At 46.2% G+C, this 16647-nt stretch overlaps 1 protein-coding gene across 2 annotated transcripts in view; it reads left to right on the forward strand.

Moving 5' to 3' along the window:
- The window catches only part of raraa (retinoic acid receptor, alpha a), a 145471-nt gene that overhangs the window by 106136 nt on the left and 22688 nt on the right, over positions 1–16647 (forward strand). The window lies entirely within an intron of this gene.

A 16647-nucleotide genomic window follows, 5' to 3' on the forward strand; every position in this document is an offset into this window, starting at 1 on the left:
GGCATTTTATTCCATGTGTTACAAGTCTGTTTTATTTTAATAATTTAAACGCCATAATATGCGCCAAACCGCGCGTTGCATGTTACCACCACCACCATCATCATCACCGACCGAGCTTTACAACTGCATTATATATACTTGACCCACTTTTCCGGCTCTCTCTTTCCTACCCCTCTGTAGCTATGTGCACCCATGCAGGCAGGCTCGGCATATATCTTTCTGCAAAAAAAAAAAAAAAAACTCTGCGGCCACGTTATAAAATTAAATTAAATAAAGTTTTTGCTGTTTTTTTATTCTCTCAAGCCTTGCCCGGCGTTAATCAGATCAAACTTTCCTGCCAGGGTTATCCCCCTCTGGTAATCTGGATCGTTGAACCCACAGGCACAGTTCCTCAACCTGGACAATCCTGTCTAATAATGTGATGTCCCTATCAGGCCCATGCTTGGTGCTAATTAAATGCATTCTAAACCAGGGATGTGTTATTTCTAGGTAAACCCAATACTACACAGCACCCTTTTTAAGAATATAATTTTATTGTGTTTCATGTGTATATCACATATTTATCTTAATATTAGATAAAAATAAATGTTTCTCTCTCTGCCATGTCTAAAAATAGCATGTCAGTGTCTGTTGGCGATTTAAAAAAAACAAAAAAAAACTCACTTAGACTTTGGACAAGTGATTTTGTGTGTGTGTGTCTGGTTTTAACTTGTTTTGAGTGTCCAACCCGCCACGATCATGGGAGGCTTGAGTTTATTGATACGTTATCTGCTGCAATAAGAGAGAGAGAGTTTTATGGCAACAACAAAGTATCCGCGAGGCCCTTCCCATTCTTCACCTCCAAAGGAGCTCACTGCACAGTGCACCAAGCTGTGTCCCAGGCCAGGCCTTTATGGAAGACACGGCTCTGTTGTCTTTCACAGCTGAGGAGGGTGTGTTAAAAAAAAAAAAAAAAAAAAAAAAAAAAGGAAGGAATCTCCACAGGCTCTTAAGGGCCAATTTCCTCCCCTATCTCAAGACTATAGAAAACACAACAACAAAGGGGGAAACATAAACGGAAAGGAATTTTGTGACGTTTCGGCAGTTTACAACAAAAGCTCTCAAAAAGCTTATGTTTGCACTGTAATCTCTCTTTCTCTCTCTCTCTCTCTCTCTCTCTCTCTCTCTCTCTCTCTGTCTGTCTTTCACAAGCTTGTTTTCCCAAGTCAGGTGAGATTATAGACATTCCTCTGGACTAGAACAGGAACAAGTCAGATACATATTTCAAAAGCTTGATAGTTCTTATCGAAATAGCCTGGGCCGGCGCTAAACAGGTCTTAACGGCACACAGCATTGATTCAAACCATGTGAGCTCTTGTCTGAGCGAGATTGTGTGGGGGTTTGGCCCAGGAAGAGACCTCTGATCCCTCTACTCGACTCCACATTGTGTTGATCAACGGAGGAGTCTGTGTCTGTGTGTGTGTGTGTGTGTGTGTGTGTGTGTGTGTGTGTGTGTGTGTGTGTGTGTGTGTGTGTGTGTGTGTGTGTGTGTGTGTGTGTGTGTGTGTGTGTGTGTGTGTGTGTGTGTGTGTGTGTGTGTGTGTGTGTGTGTGTGTGTGTGTGTGTGTGTGTGTGTGTGTGTGTGTGTGTGAGAGGGGGGGGGGGCTGCTCTTTGCCTTACTGCTTGAACATAATAAAACATTTAGTGCACAACCAGGGAGCAGTGGAGGGGGAGGGGGGGGGGGAGATGAAGAGAGGCACAACATCCGTAACTGTCATCATCACGTGCCTGGAGGCTTATTGGATCATAGCAGTGAAGGCTATACAAGACAGAATCAAACAAGAAGACATTTTCTTTCTTTTTTCACCTCAAGTTCCTGAGCTGGAATCCAAAGCAAGTCAGGCTCAAAAAGCACGAGGACAATCCCAAAAAAACATCTGCTGACTCCATCTTTTAAAAAAAAAATCCAAACTCCGCAGACAGACAGACAGACAGTAGCCCTTGGTATGTTATCCTCTGCATGTGGGTCTCCAAACAGATCGTTTGGTGGAGCTGAACATTTATTTATTTATTTTTTACCCTCTCAGCTTTCTCTGCTTTCCCTTTTTGGGTCCTCTTTGTTTTTTGAACCTCTCCTCTAACTATTCATTACAGGCTTTACAGACCAGCTCTCGAGTGCACTCAATGACATCCTCCTTAACTGAAGTAAAATAGCCCTCTCCTGGACCCGTCAAGTGGCCCGGGCACAAATCCAGATCATATGGACTATAGTCTCCATCCCCCCCACCCCTAGTGTTATTGTTCTTTAGTGTTGCTGCCACTTTAGTTTTTTGACTCTCTCCATCCAGCTAGCTGTCAGTGCACGTTTTTGCCCTGTGACAGCAAGCCGCTTATAATCTAGGCTATATTCATTCAGAGCGACAATGCCTAATATTTCTGCTGAAAAGGGGATCCGGCTTTGCAGATTAAATGCACTAGATTTTTTGGAGTGCCTGTCAGAGTTCTTAGGGCAATTATATGGGCTCATGCATGAAAAGAATGTGCATGGGCCTTGTTCACATGACTGTCACACACTAAAAAAAATGAGGGTTACGAAGGGAAGAAAGAGGGATTGCACAGGGTGGGTTGCTCATCAGCCCATAGGCTTCTTCTTGCTCTTGTGGTTTCTTTTTTCTCTTTGTGTCCACACTTTGAAATAACCAGGGATTTCCACTGAGTGTAGAAATGGCAGAAAGAAGGGCGAGCTTTAGCTATAGTTTTTGGCCAAGTGGGGCTAGTGGACACGAAACTGCAGTGTGTCTGTCTGTGGGGCAAGTGACCGGCAGCTTAATCTGAATCATGTGCTATTTAAGTGCGGAAGTCCTTTTTGCCTAGCAGGAGACGAGGCCCCAAGAAAAAACAGATGTTTTTTATTGTTTTTTGTCCGGTGCAACGGGACTGTAATAGCAGGAGCAATTTCGGGCAACGATGAAGGGGGGAGGTTGTTTCAAGTGTTTTGTTTTTGTAGAGTGAAAAAAAAGAGCAAGGAAGTTTGAGCTTTGCTTTTTGGGGAAGCGCACATCCATGTGGTTTCTCTTTTGGCTTTTTCTGAGAAGCTGCATGCTCCAGACAGTGCAGCAAGGAGAGAGCGTCTCTACTTGTTTGCGTTGTTAGGCAGTAACATGGACAACAGTGAGTGGGTTATGTGTTTTGGACTGATTGTGCAGGCCAAAAGATTGGTGTGCTGTCCTTGCGAAAGAACCGGGAAATTTCACCCTCCCCCCTTATTTATATTTGCAGATTTAAATTGTCAAGAATTGCTGCAAGCAAGCAACCTGGCAAGTCAGTTTATGCCAGGTTGCTGTTGTAAAAGCAGCTCCAGAGAGAAGGTCAACTTTGGAGGCAGAACACAAAGTACCAAACTTCATTTCTTCATCAACAACCCTGTCTGGATTTCTTGGAAAAACTACTCTAAACTTTAGCAAAAAAACTACAGCTTGTGACAGAAACCAGTAATGCTATTCCCAGGCCTTAATAATTTAATAAAGTATAATTCATTTCTGAACTGCAGTGCTTTCCCTCAAGGCCCATGAAACATATAGTCTTTCCTGCATGCTCTTTAATGTCCATGCACCTTGGGGCTTTTCATAGAGGGGCTGGTATGTGAATGGGTTAGGCCTTGCCTCCTGAGGTGTTGTTGATCCCAATTGATGGAACTGGCAGGATGGATGGACAGCACTGAGGCAAGGTCTTCTGTTCTTCCGGGGAGGGGGGAAGCGCCAGGCAGGCTCCTTATAGCGCCACGTCGGCCTAACCCCTTTTAGCCAATGGCGACAGTGATTTAGTAGCCTCAATGGCTGGAACACCATAGAGAATATGTGTGTGTGTGGGTGACAGAGATCAGTATGTCCACAGAAACACGCCTGCTTTCACCTTCAGCAGAACATCAATAACATATTTTGTCATGGAGGTATGTTTGTAATGGCAGAAGAGGTGAAGGGAGTTCAACGCCGCTTCTGCCATTCTCCTGGGAAAAGGCCCCGGGGGCAGCATATCGCAACCTGCCATTACCTGCTCCACAAAACGCCACCTTGCCACCCAACCTTCAGAAAGCTTGTCGCTGCCCTTCTTGATGTTATCGTTTACTAAAAAGGAAATGGCCCTCAGAATGGGATGTTCGCTTGCACCTTTTTATTTGATTGGCGCCCGATCTAATCATTAATTTTTTCAAGGAATAATGAGTGGGTGTGGTCTGTCACCTTGAACATTGGCAGAGTAACTGACTTTTGGACACACAACAAACAATGCTATAGCAGACTGCCAACTTTTTAAAATGTTCTCCCTCCACTGGCAATATATTGCAGCGTCATTCCATATTGACTTTGTCAGAAATTGGGCATATTTACTTTTTATTTTATTTTTCATGGATGCACGCTCAGCACACCACAGATGGGCCCCAGCTTGTTTGTAAAGATAATTAACCCGAGGCATCAGTCAGACTTTACTGTACACCAGTTTGGTTGGACTCTAAATCCCCCAAACAAGAGGTTGGTGTACACTGCAAAGCCCCCTTTGATGAGCAAAGCAGGCTAGTACAAAAGATCCAGGCAGTGTCATTGATTCATCAGGGCTTAAAAGAAGGCAGCTGATTGCAGACATTGTGACATGGGGCCGTAATCTCACTATCATTAATTACAGTCTCCCCTGTGCCTGTGTCTGTCCACACACACACACACACACACACACACACACACACACACACGCACACACACACATGCAGGGCTGGGAGGGAGGGAGGGAGATTGAAACAGTTCAGGTTAAAGGGGGGTTCTCTATACCCTGTAAAATATTCATAGCTTCTTCATTTAAATCAATTCGGCTCTACGGGGGCAGTCAGGCGTCAACTGTCAGAAATTGAGCTGGGCCTGTTGTAATCACTTCTTTACTTATCTCTACAGATGGCTTGTTCGCAATGGGCTCTCTGCATGGCTAGCTCACACCAGCACAATGAGAGAAGAGGGCTCTCTCTCTCCTTCTCTCTCTCTTTCTCTCCTCCCATCTCTCCGCCCTATCTCCATGTTTCATCCCCACCCTCTCATAATGGAACACACATAAATTCATCTGGGTATTGAACCGGGGACATTCATCACCCCACAGGATTCATCTGCGAGGCATTTTCATTCCCAAAGTGTCTCCCCTTCCCTCTCCCACTTTATCTCTCCCTCTTCCCCTCTTCTGTTTCCCATCGCCATGGTTGCATTCTCCGTTAGGCGAGCCCGCGCCAGGGCAGTCAGTGTCACGATTAATCTTTAATGCTTGCCTGCCCTAATTTTTCCTCATATTTTACAAGATTTCCTGCCCTCCAACCCCATACCTCCCACCCCCCTCGCCACCCCCCTCGCCAGCATCCGCTATATATAGAGTGATTACATGGAATGTTGCCTTGTTTCATCAGTTGCGGGAGGACCACTGCCTCTGCATCTCTCCTCTGAAGCAATGTTGCCTTGTTTCATCAGTTGCGGGAGGACCACTGCCTCTGCATCTCTCCTCTGAAGCCAGCTACACTCTCTCTGTCTCTTTCTCTCTCTCTCTCTGTCTGTCTCTCTCTCTCTCTCTCTGTCTGTCTCTCTCTCTCTCTTCTCTCTCTCTCTCTCTCTCTCTCTCTCTCTCTCTCTCTCTCTCATATATTGTGTTAGGCCACTAGTAGCTCTAGGCTAAGGCACAGGGCTACTGCTCCCACCAACACTCTCATCCCTTAGTCTCCCTTTGGGGGGGATCTGTGTTAACATCACATGGAGGACAACTGTGTACACATCAAGTAGTTTTCACACACACGCACACACACACACACACACACACATGCCGCAATGGAATGCCCTCTTATTTAGAGAATGGGACAGCCGAGAAAATAGGCTAGAGGTTAGTATGCTAAAAATATATGAGAGCCTGGCAGTTCTCCTGCCGTCTGGGCAAAAAATAGCACTGTGTTGCTGCCGTCTCAGTCAGCATTGTTAACTAAGGAGCCAGAGAGAATGCTCTGGCCCCAGCTCATGACTGTGTTTTATGTGCAATAAATAAGAGACAGAGAGAGAGAGCCCTGAATCGCTCAAACACACCCTTACTTATCCGTGCAAACAAAAACAAGTTCCCCTTTGGCTACAACTGTGCTTTTATTAATAAGTTAAAGCAGACCAGCCGGCTACCATAGAAGAGATGTCTCAGTATTTTTTCAAATGATCTCACATTGGTTTATATCCGGAGATGTTATATCCGCCTGCCTTTCATAATACCTGGTGTCAGTGTGTCTAACTTCAGACCCCCTGGGAGTGCACACAGCAGGGCACGTTTTGAGAAAGACCCGCCTTTTCTGTATGTCTTGATTTATATGAGTAACTTAAGATGTCCATATTGTGTATCTTCTCCTCCTAACACCCCCCCCCCCCCCCCTCACCCCTCCATGTCATCCTGGCCTTAGCCCAGTTCACCCATGCCTGGCTCAAGCTGGACCCACTTAGTGACAGAGGAGATTGGTCTGTCTGGACGCCTCTCTCTCTATCTCTCTCTCTCTCTGTCTCTCTCCCTCCTTTTCCCACAGCCCGTCTGAGTCATTTCATATTCATTACGTGTCTGGCTGGAGCCCCGGCCTCTGACATTTGACTCTTAAAGGCCCACCTGGGACCCGGGGATGAAATGGACTGCCGACAGTGCGGTGGAGGTGGGAAGGAAGGGAAGAGTGTATAGTGCTGGAATAGTGATGGATATGACAAGCCTGTTCAGTTGAAAGGAGGGCTGAAAAGGTTTCAGGTTACAGGCCCTGCTCGTAACCCAGTTTGCAGATATTAGCATTGTGTGTGTGAACAGGAAAGATGCCCTGTAGCCGAGCAGCTCTGAACATGTGTAGGTTAAGAGAGGTGAACGAGGAGAGACTGAAAAACAAACTGGGATCCTGTTTTGTGATGAATGGAGCCACTGTGTGTTTTAAAGGAGGAGGCTCTGTCTGTGATATCAAGCAGGCCCCCTTCACTTCAGAGAGACCAATTGTCTTTAACCTTTTGCTGCGACCTGCCACGTCTTATCTAGGCCATTGTTTGTGAGAGAGAGAGAGATAGTTGCCGGGTAGATCTCGCAATAATTAAGTGCTCTTGTCAGATACCGAGGAGCAGTCATTGTTCTCTGAATAATAAATATGTCACAAAGCTCTTTGCTGCTATAGTTTATTTGGTTGAAGTCGGTGTTGGTTTTAGAACGTTTTATACCCAGAGAGGCAATACCCTGAGAAGGAAACCGATACAAGGTCCTCAGGATGACACAGGCCCTCGCCTTTGAATGAAGCTAAGACACATTAACGGCTGTCTCTCTATTACTCATTCCTATTCATCTTTCTTTTCAAAAGACCTGACGGGCCCCGGATGTTCCCTTCAGATTGGGCAAAGGGGTTGGATTGATGGGGGAAATATGCAGCCACGCATCACTTAGAGCCGAGAGGGCACATTCTGTTATTCCACGGGATTTTTAACAGTAACCTGTGGAAAGCTTTTTATAGTGGTCTAAAAAAGACGGGAGAAGGGAGGGTAAGAAAGAGAACGAAGAGAGGAGGCATCTGTTGATCAGTTCTGCTGAAGTAAGTTTAGATGATTTTTATTTCAGAGTTGTGCTTTTGCTTAATGTCAAGGTGTTGTACAGTCTTAAGTGATTTACCATTCACACACGCACATGCACACAGGCACACACACACATACACATGCACATGCACATACACTTACACACAGGCACACACACCTTTGTTTGGTTCTCCACATGATCAAAGAGCTGTGCCGTGTGAAGATAAAAATCACAACAGCGGGAGCCCTTTCGAACAGCGAGGCTTAACCTTACGTTTCTACTGGGCGAGTTGACTAATGGGAGAAGGTGACAACAGTGTGTTGCCGTGTAGTAACTGGTGAGCTTGCAAGCGGTGCTGTTCTGTGCCCCCACTCCGCTTTGCCCTCGCGCCGTACGTGGGAAACCTTTTGCACAGCACTTGCTGCCACTGTGGCGGTTTCTACAATAGAGCTGGATTATTGTGTCTGGGCTGTCAGCACCTCTCAGCTGAAAGAATATGAGAGTGAGGGAGGGAGGGAGGGGGGGGGAGGTGAGGAAAGGGGACATGGAGAGAGATCTCGGACACTGGCAGAGGGGGGCTCCAGGAGGGCTGGCATTTTGATACAATAATCTCCTACACCGCAGAGCATTTCAGGGAGTTTAATGTCATTTTTGGCCTCTGGATTGATGCCCTTTACCCCTTTGGAACAAAAAGCAGTAGAGAGCAAATGAGGAGGAAAAGAACAGACAGACAGACAGACAGACAGACAGACAGACAGACAGACAGACAGACAGACAGACAGGCAGACAGACCGAGATGGAGAGGCTTGTCTGGGTGACTGATATTATTAGTGTACTAGTGCGACTGATGGACCCAGTGGCTGCCAATCCAGGCCTGTGTTGGCATATTGAGTCTGTTACGGGATGACCTATATCCCTGTCCTATTTACCGCATTACAGCATTTGTCTTTATCGTATCCATCTCTTTATCCATTCCACGCTCCTTTCATTTCTTTGTTGTGTATCAAGTGTCATGCATGGTGAGACAAATGCCCCATGTGTGCTCCTTATTTTTTCAACATGTTCTTGAATATAACCTTAATACGTGTGACCCATTTGCCTTGGAGAAACCTCTTTCCACTGTGCAGCCTAATCAGGGTTTTTCGCCAATATACATTTTAAACAGTCAGGTGGAATGGATAGCCTACCAGTGCCTGTTTTTACTTCCTCTTTGTGGTCCTACCTTTGCGTGCCAATCTGCATGAATGCCCAAATGTGCTCCTTGTGGCTACAGGCAACTCTATAATCTTCCCTGCCCCTGTGGGAATTATGGATTGGATGTAATGCAGCGATTAGACACACGCGCCTAGACACCTACACATCTCTGCTGCACTAATGGCGACCAGCTATAGGTTTCCTCCGGAGTTGAAAATGGGGTTTCCCTGACTGCGGTGACACTCTTTAACCAGGGCCACCCAGCCTCATCTTCCCAACTCTCCTGCAGTACTACTCACCTCTGATCAACCTACATACATCCTGAAGTTATAGCCAAAGAAACTAGCCCATATACAGCTCGCTAAAGCCTTTCAGGGCTGTAATCCCCAACTCCAGGAAGGAGATGCATGGGAATCTTGGTCAGCTGACTGTAAAAGAGGGGAGGAAGGGAAGGAGGAACTACTGCAAGGATGAAGCCTATACATACCCCCACACTCCCCCACCGCTATACTCTGGTTAAGCCTTCTGGGATGCTCCATGGGCTTGACATACCCAACCCCACCTGCCCTCAGTGCTCAGCGGGAAACTCCCATCAATGGCTTCCCCTGAGCTGGCCTACTTGGGTCTGTTTGATCTCATTGTGGAAGCGAGCGAAGCTTGCCCCACTGCCTGGCAGGCCAAGAGCTCCTTGATGCCGAGGTGGAGGCTTCAGTGGAGAGGCTTAATAACTGTATTAACACCGGGGGCTCCCCCAGGACAAACGCCTACTCAACGGAGGGTTTAGACCGGTGTGTGTGTGTGTGTGTGTGTGAGAGGGGTATAGCGATGTAAAGCATGCCGCCTCGCACTTTTAATACTATGCCCTAATTTCCTATCACATTTCAGTCCGTTTTCCAATTGAGTGGTGATTTAGAAAATCAAGGGGTATCAGAGCAACATAAATCTGTATTAATCTCTCTCATTGTGCATCGCGTATTTCAATTTCTCTCACTGTGATCTACGGACGGCTTCCCTCTCTTTATCACTTTGTTTTTCTCATCGTCCCGGTAACAGCAGCCCACTTCCTGTATTCATACCTCCTCATTTTGTCCATTGATTCATTTTATTCATCTTCTTTCGTCCACTTGACTGTTGATTTATTACTCATTTCAGATAGACATTTGCATTGTTGTTCGACCCCCCCCCCCCTTATCACATTAACAAGGCTGGCTTGCAGATGTGTAATATTACAGTATAGGCCGGGCTTTGAAATTGAAAGTACTGTGTGCTCCGTCCTCACCTGTGTGTGTCGCTATTCATGACAGTTCCCCTCATCCCCTTTGAATTATACATGAGGAACTGTTGAATAATTGATAGGCCCCACTTAGCTTAATGGACAGAGTTAACTGGGAGAAGAAGTGTGCGCTCCTTTTGCTCACAGTGAAACTGGGTCGCAATAGGCGGCACCTAGTCACCCCCAGGGTCACCATGAGGCCCGGGTCACAGTGCAGTAGAGACGGAGCTGTCTGCAGAGGCCAGCCGGGGTTAACTGGACCCCAGAGAAAAGGAGGACAGGAGGGAGAAGCAGGAGAGCGTTTAACACTATAGGCTCACCTGAGGGGCCTGACTCAGGTTACTTCCACTTCCACATTGTTTGTCTGTGCTAGTGTGTGCACAGGCAACAAGCTTGGTCCTGTACGTGCATGCAAACATAGTACATGTTGTCTTTTTAACACTTTTTTCAGACACACACACGCTTGCAGGCACTCAAGCGCAGATGCACACGCACGCGCGCACAAACACACACACATGCACTAACTGATGAAGTGTTCCTTCTCGATAATATTCTTCTCTGGCAGTACATTTGCAAAAAAAAAAACTATTGTTATATCAAGGGCATGTTTGAAGCCTTGTGTTGTTGTTTTTGCACATATCAGCATACTTAAAAAAACATAGTAATAATCAGAATCAATAACTTGCAAAATTTCAACTCTGCCAGTATTTCTGTTCAGGCTGCTGTTTCTGTAAATAAGTCGACCGATATATCGGCTAAAAGTTTTTGTATCCTCAACATCAAAAATGTCTTCTGTGTGATAGACCTAATTTCTTTTTACTGACATTGTGGTGGAGAGATCAACAGAGGTCTGCCCTGAAACCGGTCCACTGGCTGGTGCCGTATCACAGGAAATAGTGTGTGTTTGTCTGTGTGTGTGTGTGTGTGTGGATGTGTTAGTGTGTGCGTGTGTGTGTCATGCTCAAATGGCTCCCTCCAGGCTACATTGAAAGGTCAGGGATCCATGCAGGAAATTAGTGTCTGTGGAGGCACAGTCAACACACACGCACACATGCACAAATGCACGCACACACACACACACACACACACACACACACACACACACACACACACACACACACACACACACACTGACATAGACAGAGAGGACGGGGATGAGCACAAGCCATACCCGAGGAAGCTAAACATGTCCTTCATTAAATTCTAGCAATATCCCACTGCGCTCCCTTGATGACTCTGCCTGCTCTCATCAGCCATTTATCCACATTTAAGCACAGAGCTAAACTTAACCTCCTGGTGCTATCGACAAGCACCTCACTTTTACGTAATTTTTTATTTATTTTTTTGTTATTTTGTTGCATTAGCGCTGACGTTCAAGACAAATGAGTCTGCGTCTCAACCCACCCAACCCAGCCACCCACCCGTTCTCCTCTTGCTCTGCCCAAATCTTCCACTAAGCAGGCCCCTGACACTACACATCAGACGGCTGAATCAAATGTGTGTCATCAGTCATCATTAGAGGACATGAGCGGGAGAGCAGAGTGGCTGGCCCATGCAGTGTTGAGCCTAAGGAGTTTAAAGCTATACCACCGGGATCCGTGTTGGATTTAGCTTGCCTTATACTTTTATGCAGGGGGGGGGGTCTTTGGTTTAGGGCATGCAGCCAAGTTGCTCAAGTGTTTGCAATTCTGGGCCCTATGGATCTGTGTATGTATACTGACTGAAGGCCAACTCCCACCCCCCTCTGTGTCTTGTCAGCTGACTCCTATGGGTCTTAAGTCCATTCTCACCCCTGGGCTGACCTAGTAACCCCTCTCAGATTCCGGCCTCATTAAGCTCTTTAACAGACTAGTGAGAGGATAACGCCAAAGCTTTGCATCTTCTTCTTGTCCCACACAACCACTCCTTTTGAAAAGAAATACCTCCACGTACGTCGACGACACTATGCTTTCAACTAAAAAAAAAACCCTGACATTGGCACTTTTTGAGCTAATTTATGAACGGGGGGCCGTTGTCATTATGGGTTTGGTGTGCAGAGGAATGCATGCGAGCCTGCTGAGGCTTGAAGGCGGCGAAGGTAAATTACAAACTAGTTTAACTATTAGCTCTAACTCATTTTTGACGGGTACATGAAGTGACAAACCTAAATGGATTGTCTATAGATTCTGAAGAGAAACGGCCTGGTCGCTGAAATGCACACTACTCATCCAAACCGGGTCATGCTTGCAATTCCCTGCATTGCATTGCACTGCACTGCACTCCACTCACGACCTCTCCCCGACTTCCACAAGCATGCTTACCCTCTGAAGTTCACAAGATCAAACCCTCGTGATCTATTCCCCCTGTGATTGACTATTGTGTTGTCCACACATAGAGAGGGAGAGGGGGGGGGGATTGGAGAACACAAGTTGATAGAGGCAGTTTAACATGACAAAGCCTGTCCCTGGTGATCCTCCCTTCTCCTCCCCAGATCCTCACGAGCCTCTTCTCTTTCTCCCTCGAACCCCCCACCATCCCTCCTTTTTTTCCTACCTCCTCCAAGAACCCCTCCAAGTCCACTTCAGCCCCTCTAATGCAAATAGCCCTTTGCTCCCCTCCATATTTATGACCTTACTTCCTCCGCTGTTAAATATGCGCTTAAGAACCCAGGGTCTCTTGAATGCTGCCAGTCACATTGGATTAGCGAGTTTCAATGGGCAGATAACCTCTCTGTTAAGAGTTAGTGAAGAGCAAACACTCGAGCACACGCATTCATGAAGGTCCTTTGGCCTTCAAACACTGTGTGTGGCGCTCGGCTCAATAAAGATGAATCAGGCCTGGTTAATGAGTAAAGGTGTCATTTCAAGCCCGGGCGGATAGACTCTGGGCGGTATGAAATGCATTTGTCAGCGTTTCCTCATCTGTGATTGTTTTTAAAATGCAGAGGGTAGACATGTGTTTATGATCCCCCCACTGATTTGAATAATCTGTCCCAGATCTTTCTAATATAATGTTGTTAAAAGGCATACTTTGCAATCACCACTTTTTGTTTGAATGTTTTCAGTCATTTCCTGATGACTTTAAGGCCACAGGATTATTTTCAATCGTCTGGCCCTCGGACTTCTTATTACTGGATGCTTGTAATGTTGTTGACCTTGGATTTTACAGGAAGAGGGGGAATTGAAGCTTATTTGGCTGTTGCACTCGTTCTAAGTGGCTGTGAAAAAAGAGCAGCAAAATGTTAACCTTTTAAAGACTTTTTGTTAGACCGCACACAGTGAGTTTCTGGTTTGTGCAGGCCCAGGTTCAGTATAGCCTCGGCACCCCCTTCCTATATGCACAAATGCAAGTTGTTATCCCAGAAGGAAAAGAAAGCATGCGCTCATGCACAATACTATAATTAACCGATGCAGGGACTCTGTAAAAGAGACGTTTAATGTTTCATGAAGCCGTTTCCACAGTCAGGAGCGGCGACATCAAAGGCTGCATTGTAAAAGGCTGTGGTTTCACTCATGTGGGTGTTCGTGTTATGATCCACTAATGACCTTGATCTTGAATCGTGTGCATAAGGTATCAGAGATGTCAGTTACTCCCGTGCAGGGTTTATTAATTCCCTTTGAGAGAGTTGACAAAGGGAGGTGTCTACAAGCAAACATGGCAGCATGCATAGCTTTTATTTGGGGCCTGCTTTTGGAAATGTTTGTCTTGCATGTTACAGCCCGACCCCCGCCGCCCCCACCTGGCTTCTCCTCAGATGCTCTCTCTATCTTTATCTGTCCCTGTTTGTCTTGCTTCATGCTGCCCGCTCTCTTGCCCTCCCTCTGTTTCTGGATGTGGGTCAGCTGCGATGTCGCTGAACTGATAGTATTCAGCTGCTGTATGCCTGCAATCAGCTCGTAGGCATAAATTCATGTTCAATGTCAGATCCGCTGCGGGCAATCACTGCCTGTATGCGCCATGTGGATAAGCCATGAAAAAAGGGCTTGCTAATCATAGGCTTGCTGCTCCCATTGAGTTAAAGTCCCCGTCTTTAGCTCATTGTATTGATGAAGCTTTGGGGCTGCCGCTAAAAAACAGACATTTTAAAACCTCTAAACAACAAAAAGCACTTATTCATGGACACCACGGCCTTTCCAAACCATTTATAATAGACCTGCCTTGACTATCTGTGTGTTCAGAATCCTACACACACACACACACACACACACACACACACACACACACACACACACACACACACACACACACACACACACACACACACACACACACACACACACACACACACACACACACACACACACCTTTTTTTACATTCTCAGACACCCATTGGATATCATGTTTTGAAGTGTTGGTGCCCGCACCCTAATATGACATGTGTTACAGGCCCGCTGAAACCACACTGCTTTTCCCTGTGTGCACCCTGGGTTCCGTGCGCCGACACAGGGCTGCCTTTTGCCCCCTTATGCCCACCACCACCACCATGTCCTTAACCATCGGCACATGCCAAATACCTCCAGTCACCCCCGGGGCAAGTGCCAACTCACATAGCCCCACTGTCAGTCAGCAGGCATGGACAGCTGCTGGCTAGAGTTACACCGTGTTACTCTGGGTTGCAAGGGTGCGTTGTTGTTGCCAGGGAAGCTTGCAGCTCTCTCCGGCATGATAGCTTTTCCTTGGCTGCCTTTTTAAGTTTATGTTTTTTTGCATCCATAAAAATTGGAGATTTTTAGAGGATTTATGACATTTATTTTGAGGTTTAGATGTCCTGTGAGTTCCACATTTGTTAAAAATAATCCTGATTTACTGCAACCAAAGGCTAGCATGTGGCTTCAGCAGAACAGAGCAGCCACTATGGTTTAACACAAAGCTGCTACTCCCAAGTCCAGCCCCTGTGGACCTCACCTTTGCCATCTGCTTGATCCTTTGCTGCCCTCCCCCCCCCCCTCGCACTGCAGTTTGTCCACACATGTTCTGAGTTCCGTCTCCATTTGCCGGGGTCCGCAGTGATAGGAAAACCTGGTGTGTTGTTATTTCAGAGGCCTGGCAGCATGGAGAGGGAAGTTATCTTGGGCCCCTGGAGAAGGGGCTTGGGAACATGGCGGGGGCCGCTGGGCTGATAAAAACCAGGCCTGGCCTTTAGACAAGAACATGCTGCTGATGTTCACATGCAGAGGCTCTCTCCCACACACATCGTGCACACAGCACCTCATGCAACATGCACTCAGATAGGCAAACAGGCAGATGGGCTAATTAGTGCAAGTATTTTTCTTCTTTATTCATTGCGTTACCAAAAGCAATCAAACAGAAGAAATGCAATCATTCACAACTCAGCAACATGTAAAGATGCCATAAATTACCCCTGTTAAACACAACCTGGTATTTTCCCCCATGTCTGGCCCACCATTTCCTGCTGTTGAGGGAGGGATTGTCATAACAGGCGAGAGGGACTCCTTGGCTCTGCACCGCCTTGCCCTTCGGCCTCTGCTCGGACCCTCATCTATCACTCGCGTACGGCTGTGTTTTTCTTGCTGTAACACTCTGGGCTGGGGGAGTTATTTGGCCCCAATTTGCAGCACTACTCCACTCATCAGAGTTTGCTCTTGGAGCCAGTGCAGCCTTTTAAACACATACCGCACCAACTCAAGCTGTCACTTCAATTTCTGCTCTCTCTTGCAAAATGTATACATCTGCATTGGTTGCAAAACTGCAAGCTGTCATTTCTCTGAAAATGTACACCTCTCTTAAGTGGAAGTGATGGGTCATTCGCTGTAGAAAATAGTTTTGGAATGAGATTAAGCCCTCAGTTTGATCCCTTCCTTCCTTTACATTAAATGCATCATGGTGTCAGATGAAGCGTATGAAGTAAAAAATATATTTTGATTAGACCTGGATGTTAACTAAAATGGTGTCACAGCACTGCAAGTATCTTTCCAACTTTTACTTGAAAGATAACAGACTACCTTTTACTGACAGCACCCTGCATCTTCATGCATAGGCTACACTCCCTTTTTTCCCATTCTTCTCTCTTTCTCTCTGTCTCTAAATTGAGAGAAGACAAAAAGCTAGACATGCAGCAGGGGATCCTGCCAGAGTAATCCTCCTAACTCTCCTTCAATGAGAAACACACACAGCAAACATTCCTATGGGGTCAACATGCAAATTTGACAACTAAAGTTGAAATATGAAAACTGAAACATGCATGATATGACTGAGAGTGTCAAAGTGTGTGTGAGACCATTTTTTACAAAAAGCCTTTAAATGCAAGAACAGTTTTAACTATGTTTCTGTGATCCCTGATAAGGTAGTAACCTTCCATTTACATATTGTTTATATTTATTTCACATTTTTGATGGGTTTGAAGTTCATGGTATTAGATATACATGGAAATCTGAATTTGTGACATTTATCAGAAGTCAGTGCTTCGGTCTATGAGCCACTGCTCCTTTTTTAAAGGGATAGGGAATCCCCTTTTTGCAAAGACGGACGGAAGTATTGATGGAGCCAAAGAGGACTTCCTGTGACGATGCAGTATAAGTTGTAGACAGCGATGGGAAAGACTGGGACCGTCAGCCTATAGTAATGGGGACAGGTAGAAGTAAAGGGGACATATAGGATGAAGGTGGAAACTGGCGGGAGA

This window comes from Ammodytes marinus, assembly GCF_949987685.1.
Source record: "Ammodytes marinus genome assembly, chromosome: 20".
Taxonomy (NCBI): domain Eukaryota; kingdom Metazoa; phylum Chordata; class Actinopteri; order Uranoscopiformes; family Ammodytidae; genus Ammodytes; species Ammodytes marinus.